Below are 6,121 nucleotides of genomic sequence, written 5' to 3'. Positions count from 1 at the left end.
TTTGTAATAGCTTATTTAGGTTCCCTCGACAGGTCAGTCCTAGAACTGATGAGAGAAGAGCTGATATCCCACTTTGTTGAGATATTTTGCTTAAGGTTCTTGTTTCCTTTGTGAAACAGGAATTCCTATTACGACTTGACTCTCTTGTTGTGCTGCCGAGGTGCTGTCGAAATTTTCGCTGCGTGCAACATTCTTAACCTTATTGAAGACCTTCTTCTATAGTAATTTGGGTTCTCTCCTTACAAATTTTGACGAAATGATAGTACACTTGAACACAAGTAATTTGGGTTCTCTCCTTACAAATTTTGACGAAATGATAGTACACTTGAACACACGTAAATACATATTCACGTCACGTTTACATACCTAATGGGATAGAAGCATTCCTCTGACAGCTGGTCACACACATTTGTTCTAAATTAAAATGATATATATAGGGATATGCTCACTTCCATTAATTTTTAAATTCTAGATGCGGACAGTTCCTGACAAATCGTTCATGAGCATACCACGTGATCGGAGGCATCTAGACACCCGATACAAGGATGGAATAGAAGCCTTCTTAGCCTACTCTGACACCAACCCTCTACGGTCGCTGAGCGGATCAATTTTCTGTCCTTGCAAGAATTGCAGGAATGGTAAAATGCTCACTAGGAGTGACGTAAGTTTCCATCTGTCAATCAATGGATTTGATAGCTCTTATGTATTTTGGAGTCATCACGGTGAAGGCGTCCCGGTGATGCAATTAGAGGAAGAGTTCACTAATGTCGATAATCCGACAGTTGACACGACTGATATGTTGGAAGATATTCTTGCAGCGCCATCTTCGAGTGATGTTAACACTACTGATATGTTTCAAGATGTAGACCGATTGATGAGACTTGTTGAAGAAAACGAGTCACCGTTATATGAGGGTTGCAAGGAGTTCACAAGGCGTTCTTTTATGCTGCGGCTTCTTCATATCCAAACACTCAGTGGGATGGATGTTACACATTTTGAGATGTTATTAGATTTGCTCAGGAAAGTTATTCCAGGCGGTGAGAAGAGCATCTCCGCAACCTCTTACGAAGCTCACAAGATTGTTGATACGCTGGGGCTTAATTACAAGAAGATAGATGCATGTCCTAATGACTGCATCCTGTACAATAAGGGTAATGAAGCTCTTGAGGAATGTCTGACGTGTCATGTATCACGCTGGAAAGAACATACGGGCACATCCGAAGGCGGTTCATCCAATAAGCAGAGCAGAATTCCTGTGAAGGTTCTTCGATATTTTCCAATTATTCCTAGGCTGCAGAGGTTTTTTATGTCTGCCGAGCTGGCTGAGAATATGTGATGGCATTCGACCGATCGCAAAGAGGATGGGAAACTGAGACATCCTGCTGATGGTGAAGCATGGAAGCACATTAATCGTATATATCCCGACTTTGGTAAGGAGTCTCGGAATATTAGGTTGGGGCTTGCTAGTGATGGATTTAATCCGTTTGGATTAATGAGCTCCGCTTGGTCTACCTGGCCTGTGTTGCTGACACCGTACAACCTACCACCGTCGATGTGCATGAAGCAGCCATACATGATACTATCCCTCTTGATCCCTGGAAGATATTCTCCTGGAAATGACATCGACGTTTTCCTTCAACCATTAATTGACGACCTGAAGCTTCTCTGGGAAGAAGGTGTAAGCACTTATGACGCTTATGGTAAGGAGTCTTTCTATATGCGGGCAATGGTCATGTGGACAATTAATGATTTTCCGGCATATGCTAACCTGTCTGGATGGTCGACAAAGGGTTAGATTGCTTGTCCGGTTTGCATGTCAGACTATGAGGGAAAGTTTCTAAAATATAGCCGTAAGTTTTGTTATTGGCAACACAGAAGATGGTTGCCTACAGGGCACAAGTTCATGAAGTTAATAGGAAAGTTCGACGGTAATCCAGAAAACAGACCGACACCACCAAGGATGACCGGGGAAGAAATATTTGAGCTTCTACATCCACTACCTAGAAAAATATTTGGAAAGAAAAGATTCAACAAAGAAAATCCATTTGGGGTTAGGAGAAAAATATTGAAGCAAAATTGGAAGGGAAAGGGAAAGGGTAAGCTATTTCTCAAAGGCAATTCGAAAGGAAATAAGCCTCGCAGAGCCAAGTCGCATGTGTGTGCGTGCGTATAATACATAAGAATATGCCATGATACTCTCTTATTGCTATACTTGAATGTCATGCCATGTTGTTAACGTTTGATTTATAATTGCAGGCCGGGACTTCTAGACAAGGTGGAGCTGGTGATGAGGATGATGATCAAGAGGACTGATTTGTTTTTTTACCTTTGAAAACAATGAATGAGTGTGTTGTATAAACAATACTTATCATGGTGTGTACTGTATAAACAACGCTTACTATGTTGGGATATTTTAATTAAATTATGTGTTATATATGCGTGAGAATGAATATTATACTGCTGATTGAACAGGATTTTAAATTTATTATATTATTGTACAGGTTTTTTCAATTTTTTAAATTATTTTTAAAAAAATATTGGAAGATTTTAGCAACGGATTAGCCGTCGCTAAATATACCTTTAGCGACGAAAAACAGATAATATTAACGACGGATTTTCCGTCGCTAAAGTTAATAGCGACGGAATATTCGTTTTTTTTTATTTTTTTATTTTTCAAAAATAGTTATAGCGACAGATTTTTCGTCGCTACATGTTATTAGCGACGGAAAATCCGTAGCTAAAACATGTTTTAGCTACGGAAAATCCGTCGCTAATGTTTTTTTATTTTTTTTAAATAAAGTAATGCGACGGATTATCCGTCGCTAATTTTTCGTCGCTAAAATTTAGCGACGGAATATCCGTCGCTAAAACCAATTTCAGCTACCCTCACTATACTGACGATCTTTTAGCGACGGAATTTTATTTTTTCCATCGCTAAAGTTTTTAGCGACGGATTTTCGACTTTTAGCGACGGATTTGTCCGTCGCTAAAAGTCATGTTTCCAGCAGTGAAGAGTTCTAAAGTTTCAAAAATCTTACAGAAGATAAACAACTAATCCCAAGCTTGAAATCTACATTTCCAATATTCTAAATACATGAGAAAACAAATCAAAAACTAAAAATGATTTAACTCTTGTTTAGGAAATTTTCAGATCTAGATCTTTATAAAACAGAACGTTGGTGAAATTTTATAAACTAAAACCTCTGATTCTTGTTAACCATATTATAGAGAGTTCATTTTTATACAAAAATACTATTTTGGCTCATCAGAACTCATAGAAATTCAAAAGAAAACTATGGAAAACAGGGGTGAGGGATTGGGCGAGATGATACTCGCCTTAGATGCTGACAACTGCCCTGGAGATGATCCTTCTTCGATCAAATCTACGAAAATCCCCTGAAACTCCTCCGAACTCCTCAAATCGCCAGGTCCAGCTAGGGTTTTGAGAGAAGAGAGATGGGGCTAGGGTTTTAAGTCTGAGATGAAGAGAGGCTCTCCTGGGTTGAATTAGTATATATACTAATGCCCTAACCCGACCCGAAACCCAATAAGACCAAAACAAAAACCGTAAAAGAAAACAAACCTGGAAACTCTCTGACCGCTGTGCGGTCGACCGACACGGTCAACCGCCATGGTCGACCGCGTCGGTCGACCGCACAGTTGTAAAATGCTTACTGCTAGGCATTTTACATGCTGGACATTATCACTCGATTTCTCTCACTTATATACACCTGCTGGGTTCTCAAACACAGATAATTACATTCATCTGATATATATATGGTTATTTATCACAAAAGAAAGATTTATTACTATTTATTCACACAATTTTATTATAAAATTTCAGGGTTTTACACCTCTACATTCTTTCCCCGGGCAGAGACGTTGTTCATTATTACGCTTTTATCTAAACCTCCATTGAACAAAAGTATCAATAATAGAAAAAATAAACTTTCAATTGAAAGAAAATCTTTTCTTTTACCTCCTACTTGATGGGGTCTAAATGATGTCCAAAAGTTACAAGTGCACAACCAATCAAGTTATAGTATAAAAGTTATCGATCCCACGAGGAATGTGTTGTAAGAGATAATTAAAATCAGTTCTTATGTCATGTGCGTGACGATTAGGAGTGATGGTTGAATATGATTGGGGAAGATATGATGAGTGTTGTGATTATGAACAGTGAAATTTGAGGAGAGAGAAAGAAAACTCAAGAAAGTGAAGATGGACGTTTCAATGAGAAATATGAGGAATCTAGAGTTGAATCCACTAGCTAATTTTAATTATAAATTATGAACTATTCTCTTTATATCATATTTTACTTTAGATTTATTAAGTATAGACTATCAAACCACTCAAAGAAAGTATAACCTATCAAATTATCATCTAAACAAAATTAGTATTCATGAAAAGAACAATAACTAGATAGTAATTCTAGAATTATAAGCATAACCTATTAAAGTACTCAAGGTAAACATAGATTATCAAATTCTTCTTCTACCAATTAGTTCTCTAGTTGATTATTCTACCCATGATCAATTAAAGTGTAAGAGAATAATTCACAAATATAAAAGAAATTAGACTAGCTTCATACAATTCTAGGGTTTCTACAAGAATTAGTTCCACATCTTTAACGAAGAGAAACAATAAAAGAAAAGAAAGGAAACTAATTACAAAGAAAGAAATTATAAAAATAAATCTAACTAATTGTAAAAGAAAGGAAAAATAAATCTAAATTATGCAAGAAAATAAATCTAGGCTACTAAGCGTAAAATAAAATAAAAACAAGAAAATAAATCTACTCTACAGTACATGAATATAAATCTAAACTACTAAACAGAAAAGAAATAATTACAAGAAAATAAACAGAGAAAATAAAAGACAAACCTTCAAATTGATCTTCATCTTCATCATCATCATCAAACAAAGAGAAGAAAATATGAAGAGGAAAAAAAATTATTAATTGTAACAAAAGTTACAAAGTGGAAGGTCTGCTTAATCAAGAGTAACCCTCCTCTCTCCAAAAAAAAGTTACAAAATTTTTCACACCCTAAGCCCTCACTATCTACCCCTATTTACAGCATACAGCAGTAAACGAGAGCCATTGGATCAAAACTTAAGCCCTAAGATAATTACAGGAACAAATAAAGAAGTTTGGTGAAAAAGAAAACAAATCATGCAAATCTGGACAGCTTGGTATCGTCTGGTGTTTTGGCCATATCTCTCTGGTATCAACTCAGACTTGGTTGAATAAACATTCTATGGAAAGATGAGAACGAGATCTACAACTTTTGTATTTATGATATCTTTAAAATCAGAATATATCATGAGCAAATATTCGTACAAAGAAGCACAATCTGCGCTGGAATTGTCATCCGTATTTCTTCTCTTCTATTAGGCTTGGGTTTTGGCTTTTGGATTTGGATCTTTGCCTCTTGTTTGTATCCTTCATTAATTCAAGGGCTTTGTTGAGAGATAAGATTTTTTTGCTTTATTCTTCATTAACCTATAATTAAAGATAAAGCCAATTATTAGTGGTGTATTTATTCATGAAAAATAGATAATGATGGTATAAAAATATAATAATAATATGATTATCAAATACCTCACACCTAAATTTTTGCTAGTCCGCTAGAAAAGAAAGAAATTAAAAATCCTAACTCACTTCCACAGGAATCACGGTTGTATTTAGCGCATACAATAAGCCTTTAAATACCTAGGTTACCCCTAAAGGACGAGTTATAGTCTCGTGAGAGTTTGTAGTGAATATACCCACAAAATTCGGTCAACTTATCAATTTAAAGAAGTTAGTCAATAACTAATTTTACTTGATATATTTAGATAATCTAATTGAAGCTAGTTATTACTCAAAAAAAATGCTTTTATAAATAACTCTAAGGTCAATCTTCCAGAAAATATTTTCATCATAGCAATACAAAATCAAGTCAAACTTAGAAATTTAAATTAAAAGTTTTAAAAAAATATGCTAACTTTTTGTTTTGAATAATTTTAAGTCTCTTGATCAAAAATCATTTTTCAAGACCATAAATACAAATATAACTATATATAACTATATATAACTATATAACTATATAACTATATATATATATATATATATATATAT

This window comes from Asparagus officinalis, chromosome 6 (assembly GCF_001876935.1).
Source record: "Asparagus officinalis chromosome 6, Aspof.V1, whole genome shotgun sequence".
NCBI classification, from domain to species: Eukaryota; Viridiplantae; Streptophyta; class Magnoliopsida; order Asparagales; family Asparagaceae; genus Asparagus; species Asparagus officinalis.
Note: the sequence above shows the minus strand (reverse complement) of the source record.